Source organism: Buteo buteo, chromosome 20 (genome assembly GCF_964188355.1).
Source record: "Buteo buteo chromosome 20, bButBut1.hap1.1, whole genome shotgun sequence".
Classification (NCBI taxonomy): Eukaryota; Metazoa; Chordata; class Aves; order Accipitriformes; family Accipitridae; genus Buteo; species Buteo buteo.
In genome coordinates, this window is record NC_134190.1 from 23,115,081 (window position 1) to 23,133,934 (window position 18,854).

Consider the following 18,854-nt stretch of genomic DNA (forward strand, 5'->3'; position numbering starts at 1 on the left):
ATCCTCTGTTATATCTGCCAGTCCTGTGCAATGTCTTGGATATCTAGCGCTATTTCATACTCCTAAAGCAGAATTAAGCTCCTATGCTTAGGCACCTGAAGCACTCCTTATAAAGTTGAGATCCTGTGGTTTTCTCTCGTTATAATCTCAGAAGTAAGCAGAGTGCAGCAAAAATAATATTTGAAATTAAAAAGGCAGCCCACAAAGGGGAAATATTTAAAAAAAAAAACCCAGAGGTGATAATATGTGCAAGAGAGATGGATTGTTAAAAAGAAGCATATTAGGGGTTTTGAAGGCACTGAATACCTGTGTCTCCATCTGTCCTGAATGATCTCCATCTGCCAACCTGTATTTTTCAGAAGATGAGTTTCTTGGTGGCAGCGTTTGCACTCCCAACAGATATTAAGGTTTCTGTGCAGTGGACGATGTAAATAGGCTTCTCAATTAAACTAATTTCACAAAGGAAATCTATGCCATTGATAATATCAGATGCACATAGATACACTAAACTGAAGTGGCTTTTAAAATTTATTTATTCTATTATTTATGTGGAATTGTTCTGTAGAAAACAGCAAAAAACTCTGACTAAAGGGCTTTGTCTCACAAGTGTGTTTTCACCAGTGTCAAAGGGCTTGGGTCAGGTCTTCTCTTAAGGCAGCCTGTTAAAAACAAAAATAGAAAGAGGGAATGTTACATACGCACCTCTAAATACACATGCTTATTTGAATGAGGAAACGCTCTGGAATTCTTGAAATCTCATAGCTCTCCTGCAAAAACAACCGCTGTCCATTATGCATCTGCTATTGCCATCAAGAAAAACATGCAATTATAATCTAAACTGGAAAACAGTGACTTTTCCATGTGTCTTCACTTTAGAAATAAAGTAGTTTGATGGACGAATCTCAATTTATTTTTAATGGAGGCAATTTATGTGATGTCCTGCCTTTCTAGTCCAAGCAATGAGAATGGAATATTTTATAAATATAGTATTTAAACAGCCAGTGAATGTAGGGCTTGTAAAAGCAAGACTAATGATACTGACTTTTGCATGGATTGAGAGGACAGGTGTTATACAAGTTTACCATGTAAAACAGCAGAGTGGAATCATGGTTTTGGCAGTGTAGTTATTTAAGTTCTATTAACGTCACAGAATAAAGCATCCTGAATGAACTGTACTGTGCCAATTTATGTGGCTGTTCAGAGAGCTACACAAATGGGACAAAACCGGAATGAATTCCATTACAGAATTTATATCTAAATCACAGACACAAAGAGCAGAATCTATCTATCCTAGGCAGAAACTGTTGCATTCCTCATCTTCTTACTTTTAACAAGAATTCTAGCACAATCTAGAATAAGAAAACTTCTCTGGTTAGTGGAAAAGGCTTTATGCTTAACAGAAGGGGCATGGTGACAGTACAGGACCCTAGACTAATCTAAGTATCTGGTGACATCTTAGAAATTAAGGTCATTTGAAGAGCATTTGCTTTCAGGAAAGCTGAAAGAGAGGATGTAGCCAAATTAAAAGTGCACAATTGAAGACCCATCAATTTCAGAACAGTTCAGATTCAAGTTTTCATGTTACCTAGAACATGGAAGCTAAGAGGAAAAACACCGGGAGATGTGAATTCCACCCTCTAAGCAAGAGCTATATCCTACAAAATGGTTGTCAAGATGATATGTGTGATGCTGGTATGTAAACATATCTATTAATAAATAACTAAAAATTCTGAAAAGCAGAGTTGGCAAAACATGAGGTAAAATATGCTACTTATCATCATTGTTTATCAGCCATATAGAAAAGAAAAACTGTCAGATGGGTAAAATGCATACTGCAGCTAACTAAGATTTATCTAGAACGCTTTAGAAATTACTCATGCTTAATTCAGCTTTTTTAACAAAAGTAAGTAAGTTGGAAATGAAGACTGGCAGGTCACCTTCTAGGGGGTTGTCTGTGAACTCTTTGATTTTTTAGAAACCAATGAATATTGAGTGTTTTCTTAGTTTGTTAAGTGGTAGTGAAGCACTAGCAAGCATGGATATTATATTGCCATGTCCTATTTCTCTGTCTGCTGATATTCTTTCCTTTCTTGAATCCTTTCCTCCCTAAACAAATCCACATTGTGTTTTGACTTTCTAGTCATTAGTCAGATAGAGCAAAAGTAGTGATGAGTGCATGCAAAATAAGTGCATTACAGCAGGGTTTGCCAGTTTAAGTCTTCCAATTTTAAGTATTTTATTCCAACACAGGTGAGGGGAAGGTATTGGAAAATAAATCCCTTGGTTTTTAGAGGTTTTGATGAATTACTAGGTAAGTTCAGCACAAGTCAACTGCTTTGCACAATCTATGCCAAATAGTTGTCTTGCCAATTGGGGGCTTAATATTTCTATTTTCATTCAAGTGATGAGAAGTAAACAATTTTTGTAGAACTCAGTGATAAACCGCATTGTTAAATGCTTTTTACTCCTACAATTGAACAGACATTCACAAATTGCGCTACAGTAAACAGGTAAAGAATCAATACATTGCTATCCTTCGTTACAATATCACAAATGGGCACACCAGCTGTATTACTTCATAACTAATTAATCAGTTATCAGAAAATGTGTGTTTAAAGAAATGACCATGGCAGAAGAGTCTACACAGGAATTATTGAACAGGCCTGATTTGCCCTTGTTCCTGGTCCTCTGTAGTTATGTACAGAGAAGCAAAATTAATGTAAAACAGGAACAGTGGTAGTTTACCTCTGAGACATGAATGATGACATGCAGTTTGCTGCAGTAGAGAAACAGGCTTTACTCTAAGGAAAAAGAACTGATCTGCCACTGATTAAAAAGCTGTGTACATACTCTGAGAGGTAGCAGGCTCATTTTAGTGAGCCTCTTGAGCTCGTTCCTTATGCAGAAAGAACCCTGTGTTTCTTTCCCTGGTAACCATTACAGGTATGCATTGCTCTGCTCAGAAATACAGGATCTGCATCAATGCAGATAAGCCATTTTGAAAACTAAATGAAGACAACTCACTTTTTGAAGATAAAGCACAGAGTTAACAGCACTGAAAACCAACACCAGCACCATCAGAAGTGATGGCAGGCAAAATACTCCCATGTTCCTGAAGGTCCATCTAAACCGTTACTCTCTCTCAAGACTGACCATACCTTCTTGTGAAATAGCATAAATAGGAAAATAGGAACCTAATATAATAAAGAATGGAAACCCTACATGTAAGTCAACTATTTCTTCATTTAATCCAATGAAGATTAAAATCTTGTTAACTTTGGGGCCAAGTAGCATCAAAAGCTAAGTATCTCACAACCTTCCAAAAATCTTTGGAGCTATCCAGTCATATTGCTTCATTAATCGTTACATCATAAAGGAGAATTGTACAGTAATTTCTTAGAATAAGAAAGATATTCTGCAGATAATATTTACAGATAGTAGGTATGACTACTACTACTAGTGTGCAGAGAGCTGACAGGGTCTGTCTGAGATCCCATGAATCTCTGACATTTTGCCAGTACAGCAAGTAATAGACTTGAGTCAGGATTTGAAATCAGTCCCTAAGTAGCACAACCCACTGTGTCAAACTAGCTATTTTTAATACATTTATGTGTTTCGCATTATGCCAGCCGTTCCTTGTCATGCTGTTGGATTCTTAATGCAATAGGAGAGAGGCTATTAATCTTGGTAATAAAATGTTTGAATGCAGAATGTACAAAGTTATGCATAGCAGAAACCATACAGAAGTTAATGGTCCAAATTTAGCACTGGCTTAATTCCACTCAAATCACTGGAGATAAGCCAGGTCTCAGTCTGAATTAGTGACTTTTGTACTATGCTAGTGAATTTCTGTCATACTTGGTACAATTGCTTGTATTTAAAACAACAAATGGTGTTCCCTCCTGAGTGCACTACTGCATATTGTCTCAGCTATTCATGTCAAAGACATTGAGATTATATGGAAGTGCTTTTCATCCATGTGCACAGTGACAAAGTGAATATCTGGTGAGTTAGAAAAGGGAATTAGTTATTGAACTATGAATTATGATGAATAGTAACTAATAGCCACATGGATTCTGTGAAAAACAGTAATCAAGATCACTATTTTGTTAATAAAGTTAAAAAAACCCAACCACACAACCAAAAAAACCCCAAGCCTTAGAGAAGTGGAGCATAACTTTGTAATGAACATCGCAAGTTTATAAAGAATTAATGATCATATGCTCAACTTTTCCTGTTGCAAATAGCGATTCATCATGGGAGCAATTTGCATTAAGTTAACTTACTAATTAAGAAATGGCATTTGCTAAGGAGCAAAACTCCTGCTTAATTACTTAATAAACAAGCATGAAAACATTTCAAGTGGACTAAACACTTAGTGAACAATCACCTTTAATGACAAGAGCCCTCTAGACTGTATAGAGGATAAAAGAAACTTTCCTGTCTATTCTGGGGTTTCATGAGAGTGGAGCAGAGGGGGAGAATCACCTCCCTTGACCTGTTGGCTATGCTTCTTTTGTGCAGCCCAGGATACAATTGGCTTTCTGAGCTGCAAGAGCACATTGTGGGCTCATACAAAATCTTTCATCTGCCAATGTCCTCAAGTCCTTCTCTGCAGGGCTACTCTCAATCAAGTCTTCACTCAGTCTGTATAGATTTTGGGGATTGCCGGACCCAGGTTCAGGGCCTTGCAATTGGCCTTGATGAACTTCATGAGTTTCACATGGGCCCAATTCTCAAGCCTGTCAAGGTCCCTCTGGATGGCATCCCTTTCCTCAAGTGCATCAGCTGCACCACTCAAGTTCTGTCACCTGCAAACTTGCTGAGGGTGCACTCAATCCCACTATCGATGTCATTGATGAAGATATTAAACAGTATTGGTCCCAGTACAGACCCTGTGGGGACACCACTTATTACTGGTTTCCACTTGGACATTGAGATGTTGACTGTAACTCTTTGGATGTGGCCATCCAGCCAATTCCTTATCCGTCTACCAGTCCTTCCATCAAACCCATATCTCCAATTTAGAGGCAAGAAAATTGTGTGGGACCGTATAAGCAGCCTTACAGAAGTCCAGGTAGATGACATCCATAGCTCTTCCCTTGCCCAGTGATGTAGTTGCTCCATTGTAGAAGGACACTGGATTAGTCAGGCACTATTTGTCCTTGGTGAAACCATCTTGGCTGGCTCTAGTCACCTCCCTGTCTGCCATATGTTTTGACATGTCTTCCAGGAGGATCTCCTCCATGATGTTACCGGGTACGGAGGTAAGCCTGACTGGTCAGTAGTTCCAAGAGTCCTCCTTATCATCCTTTTTAAAAATGGGTGCAATATTCCATTTTCTCCAGTCACTGGGGACTTCATCTGACTGCCCTGACTTTTCAAATATGATAGAGAGTCACTCAGCATGCTTTTATGCATCCTGGAGTTTTGCACATCTCAGCACATGTATTCAAAGTTGCTCGTGGAATTTGTCCTGAGAAGCAGAAAATGTGGGAAGCATTGTTCTTTTTCCTTGTCTGTCATATGGTATGTTCAGTTATTAGTATTTTATCATAGATAATAAAATTTGTGAAAAAAGTTTTTATATACAAAAGGAATTCACATCTTTGTTGGCATATTCATGGGCAATGACACCAAAAAAGCAGTCAAACATGCTCATAAACAAAGCTACTTTTTCGCTTCACAGAACACAACAATTATGTTGGCAAGAAATATGGCCAATGACCCTTTACTTTGTGAAGAGGCAGCTCTGGTTTTTTCAGGGCTGCCAATCTAAATCTGCTCATTAATGTTGCTTTCATATATTCAATTACTAATTCAGCTCCACATCATTTCACCCGCTCTTTGAAATTCAATTTAATGGAATTTTTATGAATATGTTTTTGCCTTTTAAAAAATAAATGCTATTTTCTGTTAACCTGTTCAATGAGAAATTACATGTAAGTTGAAAGTGCATTTCAGGGAAGATGCAGCTTTGCAGCTTCCATCAAGCATCAGATAGGACAATGTTAAATTACAGATAAATACATGATGCAACGGTTGCAGGTGTACAATCCATTATTGTCCTGGATGTCCTTTATAAAGGTGTTTTCAAAGGCATGAAACTGGTCAGCCTATTTTAATAAGGCCTATTGCACACTAACTCAGCTTTATTTCAGGCAACTGAAAAGATACCCATTTTAATTTTATTGTACACAACTAGCTTCATTATTCAAGGGAACAGCCTCTTGTGGCACTCTGGGTTGTCTTTGAACTGCAATATGATACACATTAGTCTGCTTTGGCATGAAAAGTGTGAGTTAATGCGTTTTTAAAAAGAATTCTCACCAAATGCAGACACTTGGCTATACCATCCCTCTCCCATCCATCAGTGACTCTCTGCAGTGTGGCACAAATTATTTCCCAGCTTCTGCCCATGCTAAACATATTTGCAGATGTAGCTCTCTTGGGAGTTCCCTTACGTTATACTTTATTTGAATTCTTTCATTTCCTTATAAAAAAAAACCACGTGGGCTATGTTTGTGAGCATGCAGCATCATGCTATACATCACCATGCCTTCAGCATCACCTGTTTCTTGGTAAAACAAGCAAAGGATTTATTCAGCAAGACTTAATGTCAGGGTCTTAACTGCAAGACTAGAGCCAAAGACTTATAAATATAAAAAGTAGTCTAATTACATGTAATAAATAGATAGTTATTGAGATACTCATCTTTTTCTGGTCAGCAAATCAAAGATGTAATCCACAGCAGGGGTTCATGGTGGCATGTGAATCCTGCTTTTGCTTGTGAACCTAGATAATAAGTGTGTTGCTCTCCAGACTGGGTGGTCCTATTCATAGGACTATTCAGGTTTTCCCTCCAGCAAATTCTTAGTGTCTCTCTTTAATCCTAATCCCAGCCATTTTCTTCCCACCCGTTATAAATATAGGCATGGAGTTTCGTGCATTTCATGCTTCTGTTGTGTCAATGAATTTAGGCTTTAGGTACAGATACAACTGTATGTAATAGTTCTTCTAGGAGTTCAATGACTTACATACTATAAGATGATTTCTTCTGCCACCGTTTCGTCCAAGACCAACTGTTGCAGTTTCAACCATCCCCCACGCTGAACTGCCACTGCAGTGCATTTATAATGGATATTACATAAATTAATATTATACAGCTATTATTTGTTTTCTTTGGAGTGTCACCAGCTTTACACACAAAACAAACATAAATCATTACGGATCGGTTTCACAATATGTTACCTAGCATATGCTTATGAATCAGTGTTTCTTCTATTAATCATTTCCATGTCACAATGCCTTTCTCTTTGTTCTCCCTCAAATGCTAGGAAAACAAGAATGCACACTGCATTTAAAAGAGACTTGAAGTCAAAGTTCTTGGTTTACTACTGCATGTGGCCTGAACTGCCCTGCTTCTGTATTTCAACTGGATCCAGTGGCCCTGAGAAATTGCAAGCTCTTCTTGTAGACAAGAAGTCATACATCCATTCACAAAAGAGATAAAGACAAAAGGGATTGGTAGAATATTTTCAGCCTTGCCAATTCATCTGAGGTATTAGTGGAATCATCTTTGAAGAGGAGGTGATCATGTCAGCTTAGTTGTGTTTAATCCGTTGGAGAGTCGGGATTTGGAATTATGCACATTCAAATCCTTTCACTAAAGTCATCACAGACAGCAGACAGTTTCAGTCATTAATGACCTGGCTTGGTTTTAAAACAAATTCTAGATAATAAAATTACTTCAAAACTACATGCCAAACATATATATCTCAACACAGAGCTTAAGCCTATATTTAGAGATCTTGGTACTTATTTAAGTACTTATTAATTATTCAGAAATTTAACAGAAATTCCCATAAACTCCAAAATAATTCACCTTCATTTATCAATTTCTACAGTTCTTTGTTATTATCTATTAGACAGTGTTGATGTCATTTGAAGAAACCTTAGAAAAACAGACTCATTGTTCTTGATGTAATTGATGTAAGCAAGTAATAAACAATTTGCAAAGATTTTAATTAACCTGCATTACTAGAGGTATTTACATTTTAAATAACTGCAGGATCCCAAGTTTCAAAAGCTAACCTTGCCTAGACAAAAAAACCCCAGTCTTTTGAAAAGACCTCTATTTATAATCCATGTCCCTTGTTTTTTCTTCCACCCAGTTTATACTTTAAAATTATTCTGCATGCCATGACTTCCTTCTTCACTGAATGTAATTTTCTAAAGTCAGATAATGTATGCCCTATCCAATCTTACTTGCCCATAAAACTATCATAAGCATATTAAAGCATAAACATATAAAAATGGCTTCTCTAGAAAATTAATGTCAGAGTAGTTTTCTGTTTAGTGCTAATGTCCTCACATGCACTTAAAAGGAAGACTGAGCTCTCCCAGAAGACTATGAACTCACTGCACTTTTCTGTAATGCAAACACATACATGCACACATATATACAAGGTACAGATAGTGAGAGCTGTTAACTTTCCATTTAAAAGTTGTTGGCTTCCAGTCATTAATTTAACTATTGTATCAATTACTTTCTCTAAGGTACTGCATCCAGCATTTCCTTCTCAACTGAAAGGGCAGCAAAGACTTAGTTTTGTAATTAACGTGCCTTTTAGCTAAGTGAGCAAATTCTAACACCATATAGTCTTTGATTTCACTGAGACATACAGATACTTTTCATGGTCATAGAATAAAACAGTAGAAAACATGAATACATCAGTAAATCTCAGACAATGTCATCAGTACTAGTGGTATCTCTTATGCTGCTGTAATTAAGACCACAGTTTGTGTCCAAATAGTGGTAATGCATTCACAAGACTGGGAAGATTCCGACAGTCTGTAGAAAGGCAAGCTGCCACTTGCTTATCTTATAACAAAACAACCAACATACTAATTCTTTGAAGAATAGAATAGAATAGAATAGAATAGAATAGAATGCAATAGGATTTCAGTTGGAAGGGACCTACAACGATCATCTTGTCCAAATGCCTGACTACTTCAGGGCTGACCAAAAGCTAAAGCATGTTGTTAAGGGAGTTGTCCAAATGTCTCTTAAACACTGACAGGCTTGGGGCATCGACCTCCTCTCTAGGAAGCCTGTTGCAGTGTTTGACCACCCTCTCAGTAAAGAAATGCTTCCTCATGTCCAATCTAAACGGCTTTGAACCATTCGCACTCATCTTACCACTGGATCCCAGGGAGAAGAGCTCAGCACCTCGCTCTCCCCTTCCCCTCCTCAGGAAGCTGGAGAGAGCGACGAGGTCGCCCCTCAGCCTCCAGTTCTCCAAAGTAGACAAGCCCAAAGTCCTTAGCTGCTCCTCATAGGACATTCCCTCCAGCCCTGTCACCAGCTTGGTTGCCCTCCTCTGGACGCATTCAAGGACCTTCTCATCCTTCTGAAAGCGTGGGGCCCAGAACTGCACCCATCACTGACTGTAAGGGCTGTGCAATCAGACCTCTCCTTTACACAGAGCGTGACACCTCCACCTCGCCTGCCCTGCCTGTCCCTCCTGACCAGCCTGCAGCCCTCCATCCCAGCACTCCAGTCGCGGGACTCACTCCACCAAGTCTCACTAATACCAGTGATCTCATAGCTCTGGGAGGTGACCAATGCTTCCAGTCCATCCCTTCCCCCATTGATTCCAGTTCAAAGGTCTCTCGATCAGACCTGCCGGTTTAATTGTCTTCTAGTTTGATTTTGATACGTAATATGCACATACTTCCTTCATTAACAAGGCTTACTTTGTTTAACTCTCTCTATTGCAGAAGACCAGTAACCAACACAATTATTCTTCTGTTGCTGCAGTAAGTGGTGGCTTCTGGAGAGACTCTGCAGGTGATGTTCAAGTGCACAAAAAAGGTAGCGTGTATCTAACTTTCACCTTCATATTTCAGAACCTTTCTACTCTCATTGAAGTATGTTGTTCTACAGTACTGTTACACAAGTTTAAGGGGGGAGCAGAAGGCTGTAAAAACTGAAGAAATATTATGGCTTTTTCCTAGTATGTATATATATACAAAAATCACTAATTACATAATAGCGATAAAAACCTTACAAGAACAACAGTTAGTTCTCTTGAGGAATAAATGATCATCTGGACTTAATTAACTCTCCCAGAAAATTATAGCCAAATAGCAAGTAGTTTCATTATAAATAATACAGAAGTAGGAGCTAATTGGACTTTTTTTTGTAGTATACAGCATATTTGACTCAAAATCGTGTTAATTACATAATAGGATGTATTTTTAATTTGCTCAAAGACAGGTGCAACTTTTGAACATGCTTATTCATTTGCTGCACATGTTTCACAACTGAGTAAATTCCTCAATTCGTCATCCTCAAATTAAAGACTACTACACATTAGTAGCTTTAACTGTGGATTAATGAATTCTAATTGCCAGGATTGTTGAGGGCTATGTATTAGCAAAAAACAGAAACAATTGAGTGACCACAGAAAAGATGTAACTTCTCCCATTGGCTGTTTTCTGTGCTTATTGAGCATAGGGATGAGAATAATTTACTAATATTTCATTGGGGAAGCAAGATGTGGGTAATGGTTACAAAAATCACCTCAGAGCACTTGAAACTATCTTGTCTTGCTGGAGATATCTCTGACAACTAATTCTGTTCTTTCTTATTGTTTTGATAAATGGCACCCAAGAGAAGTCGCTGATCTGATTCTTTCCTTCTTTCCTAACTTGCCAGAATAAAATTGAAATTCAAAGATTTCCTGCTTGTATGGATGCCTCTGTGTTTTTCAGAAACATTCAGAAACATATGTGATCGGTCTGATTAACAGCAGAGAAAGTACTGCATATCATTCTGTGAACCTTGCCATGTGGAAGAACGGTGGTATAATGTAGTAACATTCAACTCTTCATTGTGTTATGAAGATACATTCCTTTTTCTTTAATACTACAGTCTCCCAGGATATCTATGATTATGACAGGGAAACTAACTGCTTGCTGCAGAATGTATCTTTCATTTCATTAACCATTTTTGGTGGGCACATATTCATGAATGAAGTTGATATTTTTGCAAATGTTTTTTGTCCCTAGACAACAAATTGACCACCAGTAGATTCAGAACAGTGATTGCCTATCATTTGACACACATTCTTCCAATTTTTTTTGCTTGATTGACTTTTTCCCTACTATAAAATAGTGAGGTTTCACTATCTGCAAAAGATCCAGTCCCTGACCATTGCGCATACTACTGCTACACATACACAATGCTCTCTGGTTGTTCTGCTTTATTCAGGAGTAAACTTGACTTAAAGGAGTGCAAAGTATTCAGTTTCCACAGTTTCCCAGAGTTTACCCATATCAGCATTTGTGTTTATCCAAAGCTTAGCAGCTCTGCTTATTAAAAATTAAAGATGAATAATCCCATGATTCATTCTGCAGCCTTGGCAAACAGTAGATTTGTCTTCAGATTTATCACTGAGCTTCAGATTCCTCAGCTTGGGAAACCCTACTGGCTTAATACAAGCCTTGTGTTTGGTGTTTTTTTCCAAAATGGAATAGTAGGACAATGTAAGATATCTTCTAAAATGATACACTACCAGTGTCTTCAATGTTAAAATATCTGAATTTTATATCTCTAAAAGTTGTACATAAGAAGAGCTCAGTTAATTTACTTTTATCATGCTTTCAGATATCAAGTTTACATGAGAGTTCTCTGATTTGTTTATGAAACAGCAAATGTACAGACCCCATACCCCACTGAAAAAAGACTGAGTTATAACTCTGAATCACTGAATTATCACAGCATGTTTACATGTATGGGTTTGTAATAGAACAGATTGCAAACATAAAAACACATTTGGAATACATAACCAAAATAAATTAGTCCTTCATTTCAACCATGACCTATACATTTTTCATCTTCTATGAAATAGTTGACATTCCATTTCTAGCATTAGATACATCATTTCTATCCAAAGTTATACAAAATTCATTCAGAACTACCGATTCAACCATCAACCTGCCAGAGAGCAAAAGGTAAAGTGCTTCTGTGGACTTTTACTTTTAAGTATTCAATTATTTTCTAAAGATTTCACAAGATATTTGAATGTAGTCTGCTTTCTTTCTTACTACTTATGATTGATTCAATGCCTAGAAAACAGTTTCACTTTACCAAAACCTTTACAGAATGGTTAAATAACACAATATGTCATATGCCATATGTATGACTTGTGTCAAACACCATCTGACAATTGTCAATATTGCAACTCATTTTCTGAAGTCATCTTTTTCCTGATATACCTGTAGAAGCCCTTCTTCTCACCCTTCACGTCCCTTGCCAGATTCAGCTCCAGGTGGGCTTTGACTTTCTAAACCTATCCTTCAGACTTTGAGAGTAACTTTATATTCCTTCTGGATCACTAGACCCTTATTCCAGCTTCTCTACATTTCCTTTTTCATATTTGAGCATTTTCAGGAGCTCCTTGCTCATCCATGCAAGCCTTGTGCCACCTTTGCTTGATTTTCTTTTTCTCAGGATGGACCATTCTTGATTTTGGAGGAGGTGACCCTTGAAAGTCAACTGGCTTTCCTGGACACCTCTTCTCTCCACGATTGTATTCCATAAGATTCTTCCAAGCAGTTCCCCAAGAGGCCTAAATCTCCTCTCCTGAAGCTCAAATCTCTGATCCTGCTTTTTGCCTTTGTTTCCCCTACCCTGTCCCAAGATTTTGAACTCTACCACCTCATAAGCACTGCAGCCAAGGCAACCTTTTGATTTCCCACCAGTCCTTCTTTTTTTTTGTAAGTATCAGGTCCAGAAGAGCACCTCTTATCATCCACTCCTCAATCCTCTGTGCCAGGAAGTCATCATCAAAGTACGCACCACAACACTACCCGTGGTGGTCTGCCCACTAATCCTGAGCTCTTAAGTGGCTCGTCATCCAACCCAAGGCAGAGCTCCGTGCTTTCCCACTTCTCTTGCACATAAGGGTGACTCCCCCTCCTCACTTTCCCAGCCTTTCATTCCTAAAAAACTATAGCCACCCAATGCAGCACTCCAGTTGCATGACCTATCCCACCACATCTCTTTCATGTCAAAACAACCATAGGACACAGATCTCCAATTTCTCCTATTTGTTCCCCATGCCGTGTGCCTTAGTGTATGGTACTTCAGAGAGGAAACCAGTCATGTGCCCATCTTCAACAGAGATTCAACTCCTCCTCCGGATCAAAGCTCTAAGCGTTCTTGGAAAAACTGCTACAGAACTACCTTAATCACAATTCAGTTGTAGATGTACAGATATCACCATTGATGGAGGAGCAGCAATAGGAAAAGGTAACGTATTTGTCCTGTTGAGGCATCTCTTCATTCCTCCCATCTTTACCCAAATGCTCTTGGAAACAGTTTTTTCCCCTAGAACAGGGCAGGATATCATCCCTGTGGATCTCTGAATGACCATTTGGTGATGGTGAGGGTGCTAATGTTCAGCACTGTGAGTAGAAAAGATTCTTTTTACCTCTTAACCCTTCATGAGAAAAAGGATGCAGGTTCATCAGGGGAATGACAGAATTCAAGTCCATAGAGGAAAGGGGCCAATTTTAGCAAAATTAACTACAAAGAGTGAATATTTTCTTTAGAAAGTTCTGAAAGGTGGTTTTTCCGTCCCTTTTTTTTTCACAGAATGTAAGCATTTCCCTTATAACTATTTGAAATCTCCAAATATCTGACTTATTGGAGGAAAAAAAGGGAAACAAATTAATTTCTAAAAATAAAAAAAAAAGGTGTATAAAAGCCTGAGTGAGATGTGAAATTATAACAATTCAAGTTAAGCTTTATTTCCTTAGTGTTTTTTCCAAGACTTCAGATTTAATTTAAACTTGTGTTTTGACAAGACTAACTTCAGTGAATCAGTCATTTCCTCAGAGTTCTTTTTTTCTTTTCTGACTTAATTCCATCTGCCTTTTTTTCTATTAATTTCTATCCTTCCTTGCGCCTAATTTCCACATCAGAATTCTAAAATACTTACATTTATAAAAACTATTTATTTTTTATTAAAAGGAATTCATTTGGGGAATATTTCACCCCTAACACATCACTTATTACTTTTTTTCTGAGGATTTTTATCATAGCCCACATATTCCAATCTTCTATACATCCTAGCTGATTTGAGTGTCCTTGTGAGAAAAGTTTGTTTTCTTTTGTTTGTAAAAATTATGCAGATTTAAACCAATAGTTTATTATGCAGTAGCAGGAGAAATAATAGACATAGTTAGTTTCTTCTCTACCCAAGCATAATTGCAATGCCTTACTGCTGAAGAAATTTAGACTATAATGTGCCACAGTTAAAGCTCATTTGTTTGGCAAAAAAATCCCCCATGTGATACCTTCTCTTAAAATCAGAATATTCTAAGTGTGACAAAAACCTGTTGATAAATTACTGTCCTGTTTGTTCTATTGTATATCTGCCCCTTTCCTGTCCTTTATGTCCTCTCTTTGTAGAGTTTGATGTTCTTTGGCACACCTAGCACAAATTCCCAGTTGTTAGGGGCAAAAGCTGATTATTTATGTTTATCTGCAAAGTATCATATGAGCCTGAATACAGGAAAAGGGTATGTTTTGGCAACTTTATTTGTACTAAGAACTTTTACTCTGTACATTTCTCTGGAGCTGGCAGAACTATTCAGGTGTACAGTACAATACAACCTGGTTGGGCAAAAAAAAATAGAAGAATGTAAAATAAAATTTTCATTTCTCAAAGTAGGACATATTTTGTACAGATAGATTTCTATGTACTTTTACCAAGATTAAAAAAAATAATAAACGCACATTAAATATGTAAAATTATGTATCTAAGATTCCTTTTTCTCCTTCAAAGAAACAGCAAGCCCTTTATTACAAGTGCTCTTCCTTTCTTTATAGAGACCTGAGAAGGCTTATAGCTCATCATTATTGCCAATATAATGAAATTGTAAAAACAATATTGCATTCAGTAAGGAACCACATTTCACCATTCTCTCTCTAAGATCCACATATTCCTATCAACACCTATGTATTTATACAGCTACAACATGCTTGCAAATCTTCTGAATTAACATTGCAGACATTCACTATTCAATTAGATCCCTAACCAAAATATTTATTTTTTTCAACTTTGCTAAAATACATTACATAGTTTTATATTAAATCTCAACTCTTTTAGAGCTAGCATTTCATTTCTTAGTATTAATTCTTCCAGTGAATAGACTATCTTAAAGAAAAACTACAGAGAAAGCAACCAGCAAGGTCTTCATAATCTTAAATCTAAACTGGTGCTCATTGACCAGGTGTCCAATTTATCTTCACTAGTGCAACACATTGCTAATGACAACTTTATTTACTTTTCCTTGAATTTAGAAAGCTTCTGATTTAAATAAAGGTAATTTGGCTGATGCTGTAAAACACAGTTCTGTGCATCATCTACAGTATTGGTGTGTGGGTCATTGCTGTTCACAGCAGCACAATTTATGAATGTACATTAAGCTTTATTTTCTTCATTAGCTTCTCATTATTGTTTAATATTAGTTCCCAGATTTGTTATTCCCTATGTCATTGTTACAACTTTGTATTTGCTCTGAGTTTGTCCAACAGCATACTTCCATTAAGGTCTTTAATTTACTTCAACACTCTAGATAAGAAATTCAATTTCTATTATGGTACTGTGGTAACAATTATTACTCTGGTAATAATTTCTAGTACTGTCTCTGGTGATATTATCTGCAGTTGATTTATAAGTGCCGTACTAGTATCAATTTTCTTTTCTCTAGACAACTAGTAACCATGCAAGAGTTCAAAATATTTCCCAGACTTTGCCATTACTGTTGTAATAAATAACTCTAAGGTGCCTTTGAAAAAGGTTGGTCACTAGAACACGTGCATTTTCTTTATTCATCTGCAGAAACAGCATTAGATATTAGTTTGAAATATGCTGTTAATATAACAATGAATGTTATATTTATATATATGTTGCAATTCATTAGCAGGATTTCTTGAATCCCTGTTACCCTGTAACTGTCCAGAACAGTATGTTATATGCTTACTTATATGTAGATCTTCGGCCATTAAGCACATTATGCAACAAACCATATTCTGCAGGACAACTGCAATGATTTATAGAGGTATAGACTTTTTTTTTTTCTCTTGGGCTGAAATAAATACCATCAGGAGTTTACTTTACGTGTTTACTATTCTCTTTATTTCTTTGGAAACTAAATCTGGATTTAGATGAATAATACAGCTAATATTTTACATGTGATCTTGAAAACAATTTACAGGTATTTTTGAATTTAGGTAAATTCATTTCTCATAGACCATGTAAAATTAATAATAGGGTCTGTTTGCAAGAGTTAGTGCAGGAATACTGCTTAAGAATTTTTGCTTAAAAATATCAAGTACAGGAGAGTTGAGATTCAAACCTTACTTCCTTTCTTTTCCAAGGCAGATTTCCCTTTGTCTTTGAGGAGACCAATGTGTCATGATAATCAACAGTTAATATTTATAAAATCGCAACTGGAATATTAATATAAAGAGTAAGTGCAGGAAGACACACCCCGTCTACAAAGTACATTATGAAAACAACCTCCTGAAATTTCATTTATAATCTTCCACTGAGTGTTAGTTTCAGCTAGTTCACGCTGTAAAAACAGAAAACAACAGTGCAAGTCCTGCAGACTCACCTATAGGTCTGTTCTTTTCTTGCTCAATACCATGCACCTCAGCGTTCGCTTGCCTTATCACTACCAAGAGCACATGCAGAGCAAAGAGCTTAGTTTAAAAAGAAGCTGCAACAGAGCACAGGATGCCATGAACAGTTTTCAAATTCAGAAACAAGTCTCAGAGCTGGCAGTTGGAAGAGCTATTCCTCACTACCTGAACAAACTGAAGGTCGAAATTAATTTTAAAAAATACTAGGAAATTAGACACCACCATTTTATACAGGACTTTTGCTAATAGTTGACCATGTTTATACTTCTTAAAATGTCTCCTGTGAAAAAATGTCCATTCTGTTTATTTTAGAAACAAGGTTACCAGAGATCCAGGCAGGCAGGGGGAGAGCCCAATGAGCATCCTCTGTCCTCATTAACTCCCCAGCTGTGTGATATCCACATTCATTGTGCCGTACGGAAATGAGGCTCAAACCTGTCTTCCCTCAATTACATGGCATTTTAAAGGTTTTAAAAAAGGACACCAATAGTTTTATTCTTGAGGAAACAAAGAGCTGAGAGTGCAGGTTGACCTGTATCCTCACCTGGATTTTTGACAGTAATTTAGAGATCATTTTTTAGCTTTCCTCAGAAAAGCATCCATCTGTGATAAAACTGATGACAAGGCATTTCAGACAGAGCTGATGAAACAGTAAAACCTGGTCTCACAACAAGATAACTGCAGCAGAAACTTCCCAGAAATTTCACTATTTTACAAGAACCTTGTACTAACAGAGAAAAAAAGAAATATTGCTCTCTCCAAATCCCTTCTTCCTCACCAAAATACAACCAATTCTACTCTCTTCCTTAATTTTCAGAATAATAAATTAAACCTTATTTCTGATCCGAAGCACACAAATCTGATTCACCACTGAAGCCAGTACCACTGACTTCACTAGAAGTACTCTAAATTTCACTGTTAGAAATTATGGCAACTCCTTGCTCTCTGACAATAAAATGGTTTATTTAAAATTAGTTGGAAAAATTGTGCCTCATTGAAAGTGTATTTTATAAAGCACAGTAAATAAAATGCATGTGTTCAAAGTGCTCTGGTCTTGTTCAGAGGACTGACTTCCAATCCTTGTATATGAAAATCAAGATTTTGACAATTATATTTCAGTAGTACAGGTGGAGATATGTTTACTATGGCTGAAAATCTTCAGAGTACACAACATGTACTCTATGTTCTCAAAGTGAAGACATTTAATACAAAATTCAGAATTATTATAGTGACATATGTCCATGTCTGTCTCGTAGTGGGGAGCTCAGAACTGGACATGGTACTTGAGGTGTGGCTTCACCAGTGCTGAGGAGAGGGGCAGGATCACCTCCTCAATCTGCTGGCAACAGTTCTCCTAATGCAGCCGAGGATAAAATTCATTGTAAAGTATCAGATCAAATAAAAATTTCCCTTAAGTGTTTTGCGTAAATTTATAGAAAAATGTTGTCATAAAACCCCACCTTTAATTTCTACTTGAAAAAAATTTTTGGCAAAAAACTTTCTGGGTAAAACCTGTTCACTATCTTCCAAGACAGTACACCAGAAGATGATAATTCAGTGTTACTACAGACAACAATTTTGTAATAGACAAAGATCAAAGAGTTGTATTTTTCTATATTATCTATTACAAAAGTTTGTTACATGATATGGACATTTACATGCACACTCAGAGAATAACTAGGATTGCAGAACAAATTTGGTGTTGTTTTAACTTGGGAGAATAGAAATCATCTGCTGGGATAATTTTTCGTTAATAAAAGGGCTTAATTTTCCTTGACCCTTTAGATCTCTAGCACTCCAAAGTATTGCAATTGGATCCATCAGACCAGCCAATATCAGTACTACTGAACAACTTGGGACAGTCTTTTGTAAAAGAATGAAGTATTGATTTATTTCAATCTTTTCCACTTCAGAGATCAGAGGTTATGAAATTCTTCCTCCTCTCCAAGAAGGAAGAAGGGGGCTGGAAAAATGTGCAGTCAAAATACATGTAAACAAATGTTAGCAAAATCCATGGTAGTTATGATAAACTACATAACAAAATATGACTGGCTAGAAGTAATGTCTTTTTGTTTTATCCCTTCACTGATGCCTTCTTTACAGATTTTGGCAGCTTATATTATTAAGA

At 36.9% G+C, this 18,854-nt stretch overlaps 1 long non-coding RNA gene across 1 annotated transcript in view; it reads right to left on the bottom strand.

Annotated features, from left to right (window-relative positions):
- Positions 1-514: 514 nt before the first annotated feature.
- Positions 515-18,854, bottom strand: part of LOC142042348 (uncharacterized) — a 389,027-nt gene continuing 370,687 nt past the window's right edge. Inside the window, exon 5 of the long non-coding RNA XR_012653715.1 lies at positions 515-659. This is a non-coding gene — a long non-coding RNA (uncharacterized LOC142042348). The remainder of the gene's footprint in view (positions 660-18,854) is intronic.